This window comes from Chiloscyllium punctatum, chromosome 5 (assembly GCF_047496795.1).
Source record: "Chiloscyllium punctatum isolate Juve2018m chromosome 5, sChiPun1.3, whole genome shotgun sequence".
Classification (NCBI taxonomy): Eukaryota; Metazoa; Chordata; class Chondrichthyes; order Orectolobiformes; family Hemiscylliidae; genus Chiloscyllium; species Chiloscyllium punctatum.
Window position 1 is genome coordinate 146,095,827 of NC_092743.1, and position 18,939 is coordinate 146,114,765.

Here is an 18,939-nt window from a genome sequence, read left to right on the forward strand (position 1 = left end):
TAGACACATTAAGCTGCAGCTTTATAGAACTTCAGTTAGGCCACACTTGAAATCTGGTAGCCACACTCCCAGAAAGATGCAAATGCTTTGGAGAGGGTACAGAAAAGGTTTACCAGATTGCTACCTGGTATGGAGGATTTTAGCTATGAAGAAAGGTTGGATAGACTGGGTTTGTTTTCACTGGAACACAGGAGGTTGTGGGGCAACCTAATAGAAATTTATAAGATTGAGAATGGCATGGATAAAGTAGAATGTATGAGGCTTTTTCTCAGGGTGGAGGGATCAATTACTCGGGGACATAGGTTCAATGTGCAGATGCAGTGATGGGGAGTTTAAAAGAGATTGAGAGGCAAGTTTTTCACACAGAGGGTGGTGAGTGCCTGGATCGCATTGCCAGAGGTGGTGGTGGAAGCAGACACAATAGCAGCATTCAAGAAGCACCTGGACGGCTACATGAATAGGAAGGGAACAGAGGGATACAGAAGTGAAAACAGTTTTCGTATGAAAGGGGAAAATGTGCTGGCGCAGGCTTGGACTGCCAAAGGATCTGTTCCTGTGCTGTATTTTGTTCTTTGTTCTTTTGTTCTTTGTTCTTTTGTTCTGTGTAACTTCTGACCATTTCTTTAAACAAAAGGTCATGGGACATTTAAATGTTTTGTGGAGTGAGCTGGGGATAGAGGCAAGGAAAGAGAAGGTTCAATAGTCCGTCCATGGTTCAGATGGAATTTACAAATGTTTCTATAAAGGTAAACTTGCTCCAGATGCATCTTTCTGCAATTCCTTCTGAACATCTCTATTCATTCACTTCCTTTAAAATGCTCCTGGAAATCTGTGCTGGGATACATTCCTTTAAAATCAAACAGGAGAGGTGAGGGTGTCTGCCCTCATCATCAAAGCAGGGTTTGACTGAATGTGGCATCAAGGAGCCTGAGCAAAACTGGAATCAATGGAAATCCAGGGGCAAATGCTCAATTGATTTGAAGTCAAAATCTGCAGAAACTGCCCAGTAATTGTGGTTGTTTAGGACAGTTTTACTTGTTTGATAGCAACAGCATAATTAAATATATTCTTCTCTTCTTCTGCAAGTGGCAGGTCTTCTTTCCTACACCTTGAATTTAGATGTTAGGGTTTGCCTAACACAAAAAAAAGTAGCATCTCTACTGTAGAAAATGTCTTGATGTACCTAACAGAAGGGATGACAAAAGGATGAAGGAATGGATCATTCTACATCATCTCCTCTCCAAATTAACAATAACAAAAAAATGTCTGAACATTACAATTTGTTATTGGCCTTTTCACAAGTGATTGAGAGATTAATACATCAAAATTGGCTGCACAGCATTTCCACACAATTATAAACAAAGTAGAAAATTGAACCTGCTCTTGTGATTAACAACGTTGCAAACTTTAACATTTATTTGTTGCAGCAAATCTGAAAGACGCTCCATAATAAATCAGGAGACTCATTTAGGCTCCACACTCAAAACTAGACAGCAGCCAAATTACACAGTCAAATAAAAACCTCTCACTTATGGTTATCAGCAGTTCCTTTCCTTTCCACAGCAGATTATTAGGAAGGCAAAGTATTAAAGAAAATCCAGTTCTGTAAATGCAGTGGTCATTTATCACTAGATTACAGACCAGGACACCAGTTCCTTCTGTTCTCTGAAATGTTTCTAGGGAAGTGATTTCAGGTAACCCAAGCACTCCAGCCAGTGGTTACGAAAACTTAATTGCAATTGTCTTACGAAGTAAACAGACGACAATAGATTTGATCAGAGTGATCTCACCTTTAAAGTTGCAGCACAGAATCAGAGTTGTACAGCATGGAAAAAGACCCTACAGTCCAACTCTTCCATGCTGACCAGATATTTTAAATTAATCTAGTCCCATTTGCCAGCATTTGGTCCATATCCCTCTAAAACCTTCCTATTCATATACCCAGTCTGATACTATTTAAATGTCATAATTCTACCAGCCTCCACCTCTTTTCTCTAGCAGCTCATTCTATACATACACCACTGTCTGCATGAAAAAGTTGCCCCTTCAGTTCCTTTTACATCTTTCCCCTCTCACCTTAAACCAACACCCTCTAGTTTTGGACTCCCCTACTCTGGGAAAAATACCTTGGCTATTCATTCTATCCATGCCCCTCATGATTTTAAAAACTTCTTTGAAGTCACCCCTCAGCCTCTAATGCTCCAGGAAAAACAGCCCCAGCCTATTCAACCTCTCCCTATAGCTCAAACCCTCCAACCCCAGCAACACCTTTGTAAATCTTTTCTGAACCCTTTCAGGTTTCACAACATCTTTCCTATTTCAGGGAGACACATGGTGGCTCAGTGGTTAGCACTGTTCCCTCACAGCACCAGGGTCCCAGGTTCAATTCCACCCTCGGGCAACTATCTGTGTGGAGTTTGCACATTCTCCCTGTATCTCCGGATGCTCCAGTTTCCTCCCACAGTCCAAAGATGTGCAGGTCAGGTGAACTGGCCATGCTAACTTGCCCATATTGCTAGGTGCATTAGTCAGAGGGAAATGGGTCTGGGTGGGTTACTCTTCAGAGGGTCGGTGTGGACTGGTTGAGGCGAAGGGCCTGTTTCTACACTGTAAGGAATCTAATCTAATCATCAAGTGTAAAAGTCCTGCCCTGATTGGCCTTTCCAAAATACAACACTTCACATTTATCTAAAGTAAACTCTATCTGCCACTTCTTGGCCTATCTGATCAAGATTCCACTGTACTCTGAGGTAACCTTCTTCACTGTCCACTACACCTCCAATTTTGGTGCCATCTGCAAACTTACTAATCATTCCCTCATACATTCATATCCAAATCATTTTTATAAAATGATAAAAAGCAGTTGACCCAACACCGATACTTGCCACACATTGCTGGTCACAGGCCTCCAGCCCAAAATATAACTCTCCACCATCACGCTCTGTCACCTGCTTTCAAGTCAATTTTGTATCCAAATGACTAGCTCTCCCTGGATTCCATGTGATCTAAATTTACTAAACAGTCTACCATGCAAAACCTTGTTGAATGCCTTGTCGAACACGATACAATATTGATCAAGATAGATTGGTAATACTTAATCCCCATCTCCAGAACTACATGAGGAAAGTTGCATATTACAGTAACCATATATTTCCCCATTATTCAGATTCACAACTACACAGTTAGAGAAACATTCTTTGCTGTAGATTAAAGTTTGTTTTGTTAACTGTTTCATGGAGAGGTGGGAAAGATGGCACAAAAGATGAGTAAACTTCTGATTCGATACCCAAAACCAAATTCAATAAATCTCAATCCATTGCCATAATTTTAACAAAAACATGAATATAATAGCATAATACAATAGTATAAATCTGTGCTGGCCTAAAAACTAAAATGGCATCTTTTCTATATGAATGCAATTTTGTTCATGAAGCCTCAGCAAAAGGAATGCATTCTTTCAAACGGCTTTACAGAAATGAGACATTTTTCAATGAATCTATCAAAAAATTGCCACCTATATTTACGTTTCAAACTACCTATCCAAAAAGTTTTAAAATGTGGCAAATTCCCTCCTACTTTTAAACCAAAGTAATGCTGCAAATACGGTTTACGTTTCTCCTCACATTGTTTGAGGTGTGTTCCACACACATTTTGCTAAATATTAGTTAATTTGAGTAAATTATGATTGGGTCTGTCCACCACAAAGTATAGTCCTTCTGATCACACTGTTCCTACACTGACGCTTGTTTGAGAATTCCATAAGATACTCCAGGAAACAATGAAAGCACAGTAATAAACATGCCCAAATCAGGATAGTATACATCCTGAAGACATTCTCTAAATGTTGCGATTTTTGAACTTCGGGAGATCAAATGCTAAAGAAAAGTATACAGTTAATTGCAGGACTCTGAACAGCATTCATGTATAGAAGGATCTTGGGGTTCAAATCCATTGCTCCCTGTAAGTGGCCACACAAGTAGATAGGGTGGTAAAGCAGGCATATGGCATGCTTGTCTTTACTGGTTGGGGATTTGAGTATAAGAGTTAGGATATCATATTGCAGCTTTAAAAGACTTTGCTTAGACCACACAGAGTACTGTGTCCAATTCTGATCACCAACTGGGAGAGGTTGCAGAAAAGGTTTACCAGGGTGCTGCCTGGATTAGAAGTTATGAGCTGTAAGGACAGGCTAGAAAAACTCAGGCTGTTTTCTCTGGAGCAGCAATCTGGAACGTGCTGCAGGGGTGGTGGTGTTGGCAGATATGATCCGAGTGTTTAAGGGACTTTTAGATAAGCACATGAAATTGAAAGGAATGGAGGAATATGGACCAAGGGCAAACATAAGGGATTATTTTAATTTAGTGTTATGTTCAGCACAACATCATGAGCTGAAAGGTTCATTCCTGTGCGGTACAATTCTGTTACATGTTAACCAATCCGCGAGCCTATTCTGACTTTATGAAACACCATAATACCACTTACAACTTGGGTTCTGTGCTTTCTTGCCCTTTCATAACAAAATTCATTTGCTCAGTTTCGACATTTTCAATTGATCTAGCCTGGAATTCCACCCATCCTTATGTAAAGAAGTGTGTTATGTTTTCATGACCTTATTTATCTAGATTTTCATCTTGCTCCTTTTTGTTCTAGACTCAACCACAGGAAAATTGTTCATTCGTGCTCAATATAATTATTTTTACATCTTAAACTCCTCTAATATAAAATCCCTTAATCTTCCATACTCAAGGAAATACAAGATGAACAATTACAATCCTAACTCAATACCCTAGCTCAGTATGACATTGGTGAAGTTACACTATATCTACTTAGATGCTAACATATCCTTCTAGGATTACTTTTACAAAACTGGATGGCATTTCATAAATTAGTTCTAACCAGAACTTTACATAACATAACTTCTAGCTCTTTGCACTCCAGTCTCTTATACGTGATGGGCTTTAATAATTATCTTGGCTTTTGGATGTAAGCTTGCTCGTTGTGCTGGAAGGTTTGCTTTCAGATGTTTCTCACCATACTAGGTAACATCATCAGTGAGCCTCCAGTGAAGCACTGATGCTAGTGACCTGCTTTCTATTTGTGTGTTTAGGTTTCCTTGGGTTGGTGATGTCATTTGCCATTCTTTTTCTCAGGGGGTAGTAAATGGGATCCAAGTCAATTTGTTGATTTGATAGAGTTCTAGTTTGGACGCCATGCTTCTAGGAATTCTCACGTGTGTCTCTCTTTCGCTTGCCCTAGGATGGATGTGTTATGCCGGCCGAAGTGACGTCCTTCCCTTTCCGTATGTAAGGATACTAGTGAGAGTGGATCATGTCTTTTTGTGGCTAGCTGATGTTCATGTATCCTGGTGGCTAGTTTTCTGCCTGTTTGTCCAATATGGTGTTTGTTAAAGTTCTTGCAAGGTATTTTGTAAATGACATAAGTGTTGTTTGTTGTCTGTATGGGGTCTTTCAAGTTCATTAGCTGCTGTTTTAGTGTGTTGGTGGGTTTGTGGGCTACCGTGATGCCAAGGGGACTGAGTAGTTTGGCAGTCATTTCCAAGATGTCTTTGATGTAGGGGAGAGTGGCTAGGGTTTCTGGATGTATTTTGTCTGCTTGGTTGGGCTTGTTGCCTCCAGTGGACTGTGTTCATTGCGCTGAGCGCGTGTTGCTGGAAAAGCACTGGTCAGGCAGCATCCAAGGAGCAGGAAAATTGATGTTTCAGGCAAAAGCTCTTCATCAGGAATCGGTGAAAAGTCGATTTTCCTGCTCCTCAGATGCTGCCTGACCTGCTGCGCTTTTCCAGCAACACACTCTCAACTCTAATCTCCAGCATCCACAGTCCTCACTGTCTCCCTGTATTTATTGCATTCCCATTCTGTTTGAATACACTGTACAGGTGATTTTCCTCAGCTCTTTGTAGTTCCTCTGTGCTGCAATGTGTGGTGGCTTGTGAAATAATGTTCGAATGCAGCTTCGTTTGTGGGTATTGGGATGATTGCTTCAGTAATTCTGTATTTGGTCCGTGTGTGTTGTTTTCCTGCAGATGCTGGTTTGAAATTCCCCATTGGCTGTTCGCTCTACTGTGACATCTAGGAATGGCAGTTTGTTGTTGTTTTCCTCTTCTTTAGTGACTTTTATGCCAGTAAGGGTATTATTGATGGTCTTGAAGGTTTCCTCTAATTTGTTCCGTTTAGTGATGACAAAGGTGTCATCCACGTAGCAACCCAAAGTTTGGTTTAGATGGTTGGGAGAGCTGTTTGTTCGAGTCTCTGCATTACTGCCTCTGCTAAGATACCTGATATCAGAGATCCCATACGTGTTCTGCTGGTTTGTCTGTAGGTTTTGTTATTGAAAGTGATGCGGGTGGTAAGGCATAGGTCCACTAGCTTGACAATGTTGTCCTTGCTGATGAAGTTGGTGGTGTTTGGTGTAAGTGTCTTTGGTTCTTCTAATAATGTAGTCAGTGTTTCTTTGGCCAGGTTGACATTGATGGATGTGAACAGGGCTGTTTCATCAAAGGAGACCATTATTTCATCCTCTTCTATCTTGGTGTCTTTGGTGTTCAGGAATTCTTGGGTAGAGTAGATGGAGTGCTGTGAGTGTTTTAGTCTTTGATGTAGCTCCTTGGCTAATCTGTATATTGGTGTTCCAGGTAGTGACACTATTTCTGAAGCTTTTTGAATAGGGCTGTGATTCAGTTCTCTAGTTATGGGGTCATGTCTATTGCCACCTGTTGGTTTCTGCCAGCAGTATGTTTGCTTTCTCAACGTAGTCTGTTAAGTTTAAAATGACTGTCAAGCGTTCTTTGTCAGCCTTTTAGTGCTTGCCTTTCTTGTGTACGGAGTGTGTTTCCATCCTTTTTCCTGCTTAATGTTAGTGCAACTGTCTGTCTAATGGTTTGCTGGGTTTCTTCTGTGAGTTGGTTGTCTTTCAGTGTTGTTTCTAATGCTGCTAAGAAATCTTTCTTGTCCACATCCTGGAAGTTGTAACTTAATGCTCTTACGAAGACGGCTTTTTCAGGGTCTATTAAGGGTCAGTCAGGTAAGTTTGTATGAGAGTATCTGGTTTCTTCTGCAGGTCTAGTTTTTTCATTTTCTGTGTCTGTCACTGTCTAATGTCTATGGCTCGTTGTAATGTGTCTGTCCATTCATGGTCTGTTGCATTAGTGAATAAAGTTTTTTGGCGCAAAATTTCTGGTTGTATTTACGGAGTCTGTTGTGGCACCATTAATCATTTTCTCTAAGCATTCTTTTGGCTAGTGGAGTGTTCAGAGGAGGTTAGTATTTAAAACATTTCGGCAGTACTTGTTTCCTTAGGCATTCATGCAGGAAGTACAGCTGTTCGTGGGTGGCGTTCTGTCGGATGGCATTGGCTTCCCATTTTTAGACCACTTTTAGCGTAATGCGCCCATAGGTGTTAGAAAATTTTGAGAAGATTTGTAGCTTAGGTTGAGGTTCTGGATGCAAGTTTGCTCGCTAAGCTGGAAGGTTCATTTTCACCATACTAGGTAACATCATTAGTGAGCCTCCAGTGAAGCACTGATGTTAGTGACCCGCTTTCTATTTATGTGTTTAGGTTTCCTTGGGTTGGTGATGTCATTTGCTGTTCTTTTTCTCTGACATTTTTGGTATTTGTTCATTAGCTTTTTATGATTCTGTATTTGGATCCTTACACCTACATAGTCACCCAGAGTTTTAAGTTTCTCAAACTTTAGAACCTGTTTGATCTACTTTTTGGGGGGTCTTAACTGAATTACCTTTCACCACCACACATTGATATCCACCTGTAAATGTTACCCAGTCTTTTCGTTATTAACAAATAGAATGCTGGAAAAACTCAGGTGTAGCAGCATCTGTGGAGAGAGAAACAGAGTTAACATTTAGTCTGGTATGAACCTTCAGAACTTCAGAGATTCAGTAATTGCATCAGTACTGAAGTCATACTGGACTTGAAGCATTAACTCTCTAAAGATGCTGCCAGCCTTGCCAAGTTTCTCCAGCATTCTGTTTGTTTCCGATTTCTAGAACTGCAAAATTGTGCTTTTATTCAATCTTAATTATCAAGGTCCCATTTACAACAAAACCTAATTTAATGTCATCAAATGCATTATGGTACCAAGTTTGTCAAGTAACTTTTAAACAATGAAAATCTGAGGCTGTACTGATCACTTTGCCACTTGGAATATATTCCTGTCTACTTCCAGCTCAATTAATTCACTCCTATATCATTAGGTTGCCACTAATTCCTTAAACAATAAGGAACAGATCAGTGAGCAAACTTACAACTTTAAACAATAACAGCCAACTATTTCCTGTGCATCAGGTATATTACAGACACTTGAGGATTTCCTCTCCAACCTCTTTACAACCCACTCTCTTCTATTCCCATCTCCATTACTTCAGCTTTGCTAGGCCTCTTTCAACTCTGTATGGTATTAATGTCAAGGGCAACTAATCACATTCTCCTGCACCTGCATCCAACCCACACAGCCCGTGCCTGTGGCAGTTGTTGTGCGCGTATATGAATCAACAGTAAGCTGATGTGGTTTGATGGCACTCAAGACTCCTTCCATTAGATTATTGATGACTGTTGGGAGGCAGACTGGGTGAAGACTGACTGATCTAGATTGATTATTTTTTTTTGCAGTTAGGATATATCGGATGCATCTTCCATATTGTTAGGCTGATATTAATGTCTCATTTAGTTATCCTGAAAGAGCTTGGTATGGGAGCAGCTAACTCTGTTGCAGAGGGGTTCAGAACTACAGTCAGGGTGTTATCAGGGCTTGTAGTCTTTGCTGCATTTAATACAATGCATATAGAGGATTTAGCTGAATGTGGTGATATCTAAATGTTAAGTACTTCATAGTTAACAGGACAGCTGAACAAAAAGATTAGCTTACTCTGTTCAATTACACTTAATGAACAATTGTCATCAATACAAAAAATATATAAGGTCTCCACAGGAATTTTAACTTCACAAAGCTCACCCGAATAATCTAGATAGTAATTTTTTGTTTTGCAACACTCATCTTGGGAAAAAAAGTGCCTACCAAGTATCTAAACAATAAATTTCAGAGAAACAATCAGAATATTTTTATTACTTATTACTATTTACTAGTTTTTGATGATACAATACCATCCAGGTGCCATCAGTAAGACACTGACTCAATGGTGTGTGCTGTAGAATACACAAGATCTGAGTAAAATAAAGCAAAGAACTGTGGGTGCTGGAAACAAAAAACAAATGGAAAAATTCAGCACGTCTCGCAGCATTTGTGGAGAGAAAGCAGAGTTCACGTTTCACACCCTGAAACCCTGTCCAGACTGATTTTGAACAGAGATCTTTGGACTCAAAACATTCGCTCTGATTTCTCTCTCCAGATGATACCAGACTTGCAGAGTTTCTCCAATAATTTCCGGTTTTGTTCGTTATGAAAGATTTCAGATTCTGTCTAAAGGAAGAATAATGTTGTTAAAAAAGCATAATACTACTTTAACATTCAGCTGAAAGAAGATTTTCCATATTTTCTATCAGAGAAAGAACCAATTGTGTTGCACTTAAAATGCCAATCAATATCTTCCATTTGGAATGGAGGCAAGATAACTATAAAAGAACACAAGGGACCATTAAACATTGTCCACTCAAGTTCTAGTACTGATATTTTTCTGCAGTTAAGCCAACACAAACTAACCAGATAAACACTGGCACATTCCTGAATTTATAATTTATAAAGGGTATGTGAATGCACTTCTATAATGTAAAGTCAACAGTAAGTATTTGGAATGTGTTCTTTTTTTGTAGTAACAAAATATGGGTTGATCTAATTTTCCACATTGGTGAATTTGCTGAGACCCCACTCAGTGTTCTCAGATTGAGTTTAGAAGCTATGGTCACACTACTACCATTTGCAGTTAAACTTCATTACTACAAGACAAAAGATAGCAACTAATTCTTTATCAAAGTTGGAGATAGTTTATCAATTAAATAAGCTTTCCTTAGTTTTGTTGCAACACAAGAGTCTTCCAACTGACAATGACCTTTCCACATTCACTGCATGCTGATTGAAACATTTAACATTAGGCAATTAAGGCTGGAGGGTAAATGATGGTTCAGCCAGTGATGACAAAAAATCTGAATGATTCTAAGATGTTGCACATAGTCATCCCTTCTTTCACTGTCACCCCCATCATTACAGAACCCCAGCATTGAAGTAATGAAAGCCTCCAATAACAGGCTAACGTAAAGAGCTGGAGGCCGCTCCTCACCCACATTTTTACATGACTTACAAAAATTTCAATAAAAATTAAAATGTCATGAACTACTACTATAGTTCAAAGTCAATTCAGGATAAATGGGCGCTTTTCCTGTAACCATCCCCTCCCCACCCACACCACGGTGCATCCCCCCAGCAAGGGTACTGGTTGCTCACTCGGAAAGCTAAACTTGGTTGATGATGTAATAGATATTTTTTTTAAAAAGCTACCATCTTCAAATTTAAAAACATCTGGTATTCTATTAAAAAGACAGTATCCGGTCACAGCCAACTCCTGAAGTATGGAGAGGTTGAATGATGTAAATTTCTTAGTAAACCTACAGAAAGGTATTTCCTATCCAGCTCTTCTAACAAATCCCCTCCAAAACCTCGAACTTCTAATCTTTCGCTAAGCGGTTTCACTTCAGACCCCCAGCTCCAAATAGACATGAACGAATTATATCAGCAATTCCACCTTGCTTGTCAGGAGCTTGCAATGTCACAGAGAGTCAAACATTCTTAAAAACAGATACGATGAGAACTTCCGTTTTCACCCTTTGCTCTACTCCTGACATTTCCAGTTCATTCACCACAGCCCCTGGAGCGGCAGGAGGCACTGGCTACTCTCGGGGGCGAGCGCGGAAGCATTCCCCCCTCTCCAACGATTGTACCTCGATCGAAGCCCCTCTCCCTCCTCTGGCCCTGCAGCTCTGCCTGTGTCCACCCTCGCTCCCTGCATTTCACTAACACATTTCCCACCCGATCCCGTACTCTCATCCCTCCTCCTCCCCCTCTCCTCCATCCCTCCCCTTCCCCCTCCCCCCTCTTCCCCTCCACCTCTACCTCCTCCCCTCCCCCCTACCCCTCTCCCTCCTCTCCTCCCCTCCCCTTCCCCCTTCCCACTCCCCTCTTCCCCCTCCCCCGCCCCTCCCCCTCTTCCCCCCGACCACTACCCATTCCCCCTTCCCCTCCCTCCTCTCCCCTTCCCCTCCCTCCTCTCCCCTCTTTTCCCCCTCTCTCCTCTCCCCTCTTTTCCCCCCCTCCCCTCTTCCCACCCGTCCTCCTGCCTCCCCTCTTCCCCCCTCCTCCTCTCCCCCTCCTCCTCCCCCTCAACCCCCCCCCACCCTCCCCCCCACCCTCCCCCCCCACCCGCCCCCTCACCCCCCCTCTCCCCCCCACCACCCCTTCCCCCCTCTTCCCCCCCCTCACCCCTCTTCCCCCCCCCTCCTCACCCCTCTTCCCCCCCCCCTCCTCACCCCTCTTCCCCCACCCTCCCCTCCCCTCCTCATCCCCCTCCCCTCCCCATCCCCCTCCCCTCCCCATCCCCCTCCCCCTCCCCATCCCCTCCCCATCCCCCCCCCCTCCCCTCCCCCTCCTCATCCCCCTCCTCCCTCCCCTCCTCATCCCCCTCCTCCCCTCCCCTCCTCATCCCCCTCCTCCCCCTCCCCTCCTCATCCCCCTCCTCCCCTCCCCCTCCTCATCCCCCTCCTCCCCTCCCCTCCTCATCCCCTCCTCCCCTCCCCTCCTCATCCCCCTCCTCCCCTCCCCTCCTCATCCCCCTCCTCATCCCCCTCCCCTCCTCATCCCCCTCCCCCTCCTCATCCCCCTCCCCTCCTCATCCCCCTCCCCTCCTCATCCCCCTCCCCCTCCCCTCCTCATCCCCCTCCCCTCCCCTCCCCCTCCCCGCCTCATCCCCCTCCCCTCCCCTCCCCTCCCCATCCCCCTCCCCATCCCCCTCCCCTCCCCTCCCCTCCCCCTCCCCTGCCCCATCCCCCTCCCCCTCCCCATCCCCTCCCCATCCCCCCCCCTCCCCCTCCCCCTCCCCATCCCCTCCCCATCCCCCCCCTCCCCTCCCCTCCTCATCCCCCTCCTCCCCTCCCCTCCTCATCCCCCTCCTCCCCTCCCCTCCTCATCCCCCTCCCCTCCTCATCCCCCTCCCCTCCTCATCCCCCTCCCCTCCTCATCCCCCTCCCCCTCCCCTCCCCTCCCCTCCCCCCTCCCCTCCTCATCCCCCTCCCCTCCCCCTCCCCAGCCCCCTCCCCATCCCCCTCCCCTCCCCTCCCCTCCCCCTCCCCTCCCCTCCCCTCCCCATCCCCCTCCCCTCCCCTCCCCGCCCATCCCCCTCCCCTCCCATCCCCCTCCCCTCCCCTCCCCTCCCAGCCCCCTCCCCTCCCCTCCCCATCCCCCTCCCCTCCTCATCCCCCTCCCCTCCTCATCCCCCTCCCCTCCCCATCCCCCTCCCCTCCCCTCCTCATCCCCCTCCCCTCCCCTCCTCATCCCCCTCCCCTCCCCTCCCCATCCCCCCCCCCTCCCCTCCTCATCCCCCTCCCCGCCCCCTCCCCCTCCCCTCCCCATCCCCCTCCCCCTCCCCTCCTCATCCCCCTCCCCTCCCCCTCCCCCTCCCCTCCCCAGCCCCCTCCCCCGCCCCTCCCCATCCCCCTCCCCTCCCCATCCCCCCTCCCCCTCCCCTCCCCATCCCCCTCCCCATCCCATCCCCCTCCCCTCCCCAGCCCCCTCCCCATCCCCATCCCCTCCCCTCCCCATCCCCCTCCCCATCCCCCTCCCCATCCCCCTCCCCATCCCCCTCCCCATCCCCTCCCCCCATCCCCCTCCCCCTCGCCCTCCCCATCCCCCTCCCCTCCCCATCCCCCTCCCCATCCCCCTGCCCCTCCCCTCCCCTCCCCATCCCCCTCCCCTCCCCCCTCCCCCCTCCCTCCCCCCTCCCCCCTCCCCTCCCCCTCCCACCCCACTCCCCCCCCCTCCCCTCCCTCCCCTCCCCCTCCCCTCCCCTCCCCCTCCCCATTCCCCTCCCCCTCCCCCTCCCCATTCCCCTCCTCTCCCCCTCCCCTCCCCCTCCCCTCCCCTCCCCTCCCCTCCCCATCCCCCTCCCCCTCCCCTCCCCTCCTCGTCCCCCTCCACTCCTCATCCCCCTCCCCTCCCCCTCCCCTCCCCATCCCCCTCCCCTCCCCATCCCCCTCCCCTCCCCCCTCCCCTCCTCATCCCCCTCCCCTCCCCTCGCCATCCCCCTCCCCTCCCCTCCTCATCCCCCTCCCCTCCCCTCCCCCTCCCCTCCCCACCCCCTCCCCCTCCCCTCCCCACCCCCTCCCCCTCCCCTCCCCACCCCCTCCCCATCCCCCTCCCCTCCCCTCCCACCCCTCCCCACCCCACCCCTCCCCTCCCCACCCCACCCCTCCCCTCCCCTCCCCACCCCTCCCCACCCCACCCCTCCCCTCCCCATCCCCCTCCCCTCCCCATCCCCCTCCCCTCCCCATCCCCCTCCCCTCCCCCTCCCCATCCCCCTCCCCTCCCCTCCCCACCCCTCCCCACCCCCTCCCCACCCCTCCCCACCCCCCTCCCCACCCCTCCCCACCCCCCTCCCCACCCCCTCCCCACCCCTCCCCACCCCCCTCCCCACCCCTCCCCACCCCTCCCCACCCCACCCCACCCCACCCCTCCCCATCCCCCTCCCCTCCCCATCCCCGCCCCTCCCCTCCTCATCCCCCTCCCCTCCTCATCCCCCCTCCCCTCCCCTCCCCTCCCCATCCCCCTCCCCTCCCCTCCCCTCCCCTCCTCATCCCCCACCCCTCCCCTCCCCTCTCCCATCCCCCACCCCTCCCCTCCCCATCCCCCACCCCCTCCCCTCCTCAGCCCCCACCCCTCCCCTCCTCATCCCCCACCCCTCCCCTCCCCTCCTCATCCCCCACCCCTCCCCTCCTCATCCCCCACCCCTCCCCTCCCTCCCCATCCCCCACCCCTCCCCTCCCCTCCCCATCCCCCACCCCTCCCCATCCCCCACCCCTCCCCATCCCCCACCACTCCCCTCCTCATCCCCCACCCCTCCCCTCCCCATCCCCCTCCCCTCCCCTCCCCTCCCCTCCCCCTCCCCCTCCCCTCCCCTCCCCCTCCCCATTCCCATCCCTCCCCTCCCCCTCCCCTCCCCACCCCCTCCCCATCCCCCTCCCCTCCCCTCCCCACCCCTCCCCACCCCCTCCCCACCCCTCCCCACCCCTCCCCACCCCACCCCTCCCCACCCCACCCCTCCCCACCCCTCCCCTCCCCTCCCCATCCCCCTCCCCTCCCCTCCCCATCCCCATCCCCCTCCCCTCCCCATCCCCCTCCCCTCCCCATCCCCCTCCCCTCCCCTCCTCATCCCCCACCCCTCCCCTCCCCTCCCCATCCCCCACCCCTCCCCTCCCCTCCCCATCCCCTCCCCTCCCCTCCTCATCCCCCACCCCTCCCCTCCCCATCCCCCTCCCCTCCCCTCCTCATCCCCCACCCCTCCCCTCCCCTCCTCATCCCCCACCCCTCCCCTCCCCTCCTCATCCCCCTCCCCTCCCCATCCCCCTCCCCTCCCCTCCCCTCCCCCTCCCCCTCCCCTCCCCCTCCCCCTCCCCTCCCCTCCTCATCACCCCTCCCCTCCCCCTCCCCTCCCCTCCTCATCCCCCTCCCCTCCCCCTCCCCTCCCCTCCTCATCCCCCTCCCCCTCCCCCTCCCCCTCCCCTCCCCTCCTCATCCCCCTCCCCTCCCCCTCCCCTCCCCCTCCTCATCCCCCTCCCCTCCCCCTCCCCTCCCCCTCCCCCTCCCCCTCCCCCTCCCCCCTCCCCTCCCCCTCCCCCCTCCCCTCCTCCTCCCCCTCCCCTCCTCCTCCCCCTCCCCTCCCCTCCCCCTCCCCCTCCCCTCCCCCTCCCCCTCCCCCTCCCCCTCCCCTCCCCCGCCCCCCTCCCCCTCCCCTCCTCATCCCCCTCCCCTCCTCATCCCCCTCCCCTCCCCTCCTCATCCCCCTCCCCTCCCCCCTCCTCATCCCCCTCCCCTCCCCTCCTCATCCCCCTCCCCTCCCCTCCCCATCCCCCTCCCCTCCCCTGCCCCATCCCCCTCCCCTCCCTCCCCATCCCCCTCCCCTCCCCATCCCCCTCCCCCCTCCCCCCTCCCCTCCCTCCTCTCCTCTCCTCATCCCCCTCCCCGCCCCTCCCCTCCTCATCCCCCTCCCCTCCCCTCCTCATCCCCCTCCCCTCCCCTCCTCATCCCCCTCCCTCCCCTCCTCATCCCCCTCCCCTCCCCCTCCCCTCCCCCTCCCCTCCCCCTCCCCCTCCCCTCCTCATCCCCCTCCCTCCTCATCCCCCTCCCCTCCCCTCCTCATCCCCCTCCCCTCCCCTCCTCATCCCCCTCCCCTCCCCCTCCCCATCCCCCTCCCCTCCCCTCCCCTCCCCTCCCCATCCCCCTCCCCTCCCCCCTCCTCCCCTCCCCTCCCCATCCCCTCCCCATCCCCCTCCCCTCCCCCCTCCTCCCCTCCCCTCCCCCCTCCTCCCCTCCCCTCCCCATCCCCCTCCCCCTCCCCCTCCCCTCCTCTCCTCCCCTCCCCTCCTCTCCTCCCCTCCCCTCCTCTCCTCTCCTCCCCTCCTCTCCTCTCCTCATCCCCCTCCCCTCCCCTCCTCATCCCCCTCCCCTCCCCTCCTCATCCCCCTCCCCTCCTCATCCCCTCCCCTCCCCTCCTCATCCCCCTCCCCTCCCCATCCCCCTCCCCTCCCCATCCCCCTCCCCTCCCCTCCCCTCCCCTCCCCTCCCCCTCCCCTCCCCTCCCCTCCCCCTCCCCTCCCCTCCCCATCCCCCTCCCTCCCCTCCCCATCCCCCTCCCCTCCCCTCCCCATCCCCCTCCCCTCCCCTCCCCATCCCCCTCCCCTCCCCTCCCCATCCCCCTCCCCTCCCCTCCCCTCCCCTCCCCTCCCCTCCCCATCCCCGTCCCCTCCCCTCCCCATCCCCCTCCCCTCCCCATCCCCCTCCCCCTCCCCATCCCCCCTCCCCTCCCCTCCCCTCCCCTCCTCATCCCCCTCCCCTCCCCTCCTCATCCCCCTCCCCTCCCCTCCTCATCCCCCTCCCCTCCCCTCCCCATCCCCCTCCCCATCCCCTCCCCCTCCCCCTCCCCATCCCCCTCCCCCTCCCCATCCCCCTCCCCTCCCCTCCCCTCCTCATCCCACCTCCCCTCCCCTCCCCTCCTCATCCCACTTCCCTCCCCTCCCCTCCTCATCCCACTCCCCTCCCCTCCCCTCCTCATCCCACTCCCCTCCCCTCCCCTCCTCATCCCACTCCCCCTCCCCTCCCCTCCTCATCCCACTCCCCTCCCCTCCTCATCCCACTCCCTCCCCTCCCCTCCTCATCCCACTTCCCTCCCCTCCCCCTCCTCATCCCACTCCCCTCCCCTCCCCTCCTCATCCCACTCCCCTCCCCTCCCCTCCTCATCCCACTCCCCTCCCCTCCCCTCCTCATCCCACTCCCCTCCCCTCCTCATCCCACTCCCCTCCCCTCCCCTCCTCATCCCCACTCCCCTCCCCTCCTCATCCCACTCCCCTCCCCTCCCCTCCTCATCCCACTCCCCTCCCCTCCCCTCCTCATCCCACTCCCCTCCCCTCCCCTCCTCATCCCACTCCCCTCCCCTCCTCATCCCACTCCCCTCCCCTCCTCATCCCACTTCCCTCCCCTCCCCTCCTCTCCTCATCCCACTTCCCTCCCCTCCCCTCCTCATCCCACTTCCCTCCCCTCCCCTCCTCATCCCACTTCCCTCCCCTCCCCTCCTCATCCCACTTCCCTCCCCTCCCCTCCTCATCCCACTTCCCTCCCCTCCCCTCCTCATCCCACTTCCCTCCCCTCCTCATCCCACTCCCCTCCCCATCCCACTCCCCTCCCCTCCCCTCCTCATCCCACTCCCCTCCCCTCCCCTCCTCATCCCACTCCCCTCCAATCCCCTCCCCTCCCCTCCCCTCCCCTCCCCTCCCCTCCCCTCCCCTCCCCCTCCTCATCCCACTTCCCTCCCCTCCCCTCCTCATCCCACTTCCCTCCCCTCCCCTCCTCATCCCACTTCCCTCCCCTCCCCTCCTCATCCCACTTCCCTCCCCTCCCCTCCTCATCCCACTTCTCTCCCCTCCCCTCCTCATCCCACTTCTCATCCCTTCCCGACCTCCTCCTCCCTCCCTCTCCCCGACCTCCTCCCCCTCCCCCTCCCTCCCCTTCCTCCCCCTCCCCCTCCCTCCCCTTCCTCCCCCTCCCTCCTTCTCCCTAATCCTCTCCTCTCCTCTCCCCCTGCCCCTTCACCCCTATCCTCGGGGGTAACGAGGAAGCGCAGCGCCAGCTGCAGTGCTCTCTCCGTAAAACGCAGTCGGAACCGGCCGCTGGAATAAGTGCGTTCCCGATCCCTCTAACGGGAAATCCCGGGGAGATCGGGCCAGGCTGTGATCGTGGGGGAGAATTTAATGAAAGCTGACTTACCGACAAAGGGAATGAAAACAAGCAAACCCGGTCGCTCGGCAGCGTTTGTGAATGTAGCGGAGGCCGGATCAGGTTGAGCTGGAGACAATGTGAGCCGCCGGCTTTGTAACCCGCAGCAACATTGTAGCTGGGCGGCGGAGGCAGTGATACAGTGTAACAGCGTGTCTCCGAGAGAGAGATACAGTGTAACAGCGTGTCTCCGAGAGAAAGCTGCTGCACACACACTCCGTCTGTCTGTCTCCCTCCCTCCCTCAGCCAGGGTCCGGCAGCGGTACTGTGTCTGTGTTACCGTGAGAGGGAGAAGCTGCTCCACACACACACTGTCTCCCTCCCTCTCGAAGCAGCACGGACACCTCCAACAACCAACACAGGGGAATCCAACAACCAGCAACACCAACCACTCTCCTCGTTGTTTCCACTCACCTATACACCTCAAAAAGATTCCGTTCACACAGTCCGATCATTACCCGTTGTGACATGACTTTCCCAGTCAGTCCATGGGAGGCTGAACACGAGGAACATACTGGGCCATGACTACCCGTTAGAGAATGGTTCCGCCGCCCTAAACCAGGCAGAGCGCTCTCTCTCTTTGGTTTGTGAAGGAGAACTGGAGGCGTACTGCAGGGGTGATCATTTACTAAAAGGACCAAGATTCAGTAGGCAGTGGGCGTTAAAGCAATACAAGGAGGAATTTCTGTGTTTTGCTAAAAATACTGAAAAAGTGACGACCATTTTTTTTTAGTTAGTGCGTTGTACGTTTTATGCAGGTAAATTGCTACAAAATTGAGGTTATTTGCATTCCATGAATGATAATACACCTAAATATTCTACTGCAAAGACAGAGGATGTGTTTTATTTGTAAAGCTGACGTTGATGAGAATGTTCAAATGCTTAATATCCTGCTTATTCAAAATCGGACAGATGAGTGCTCCCTAGTTTATTATTGTGATTGTTTAATAATATAGATGCAAGAAAATAGCTGCAATGTTTTTCAACTGCTTTAGCGATGCCCTGGGATGTTGACATCCAGTCTGGCGGTGTCCACTATAATAAACTGTATTTATATAGAACAGAATGAGGAGCAGTCGTATTGGATTCGAAACGTTAACTATTTCTCTTGCCAAAGATGTTACCAGATCTGTAGTTTCTTCAGCACTTTTAGTTTTTGGTTCAGATTTTCAGCATCCATACAGTTCTTTTGTGTTCTTTTAGATAACTGCATTACCAGTTTAGGCAAAAAAGGAGACATTTTCCACCAAATTTCAAGAGGTGCTCCACAGTTTCTCATCTATTAGGCTATGAGTCAAATGAGAATGTGACCACATGCACCTCGTACAAAAAGTCATGGATGTAAAGGTGTTGGAGTATGTGGAGGATGAAATAGGAACTCGCGTCACATGTTTTTCCGTAACCTACCAGTATTTGTT

The 18,939-nt window shown here is 52.1% G+C and overlaps 1 protein-coding gene across 11 annotated transcripts in view; it reads right to left on the reverse strand.

The window, feature by feature from the left end:
* Positions 1-18,111, reverse strand: part of fam110b (family with sequence similarity 110 member B) — a 216,556-nt gene extending 198,445 nt beyond the window's left edge. For 7 of the 11 annotated variants that reach the window (XR_011960757.1, XR_011960756.1, XM_072571595.1 and 4 more), the window contains exon 1: positions 17,513-18,111. The gene's annotated coding sequence lies outside the window, so the exon portion shown is untranslated. The remainder of the gene's footprint in view (positions 1-17,512) is intronic. The other 4 variants (XR_011960758.1, XM_072571597.1, XM_072571603.1 and 1 more) reach the window with 1 other exon arrangement.
* Positions 18,112-18,939: the final 828 nt, after the last annotated feature.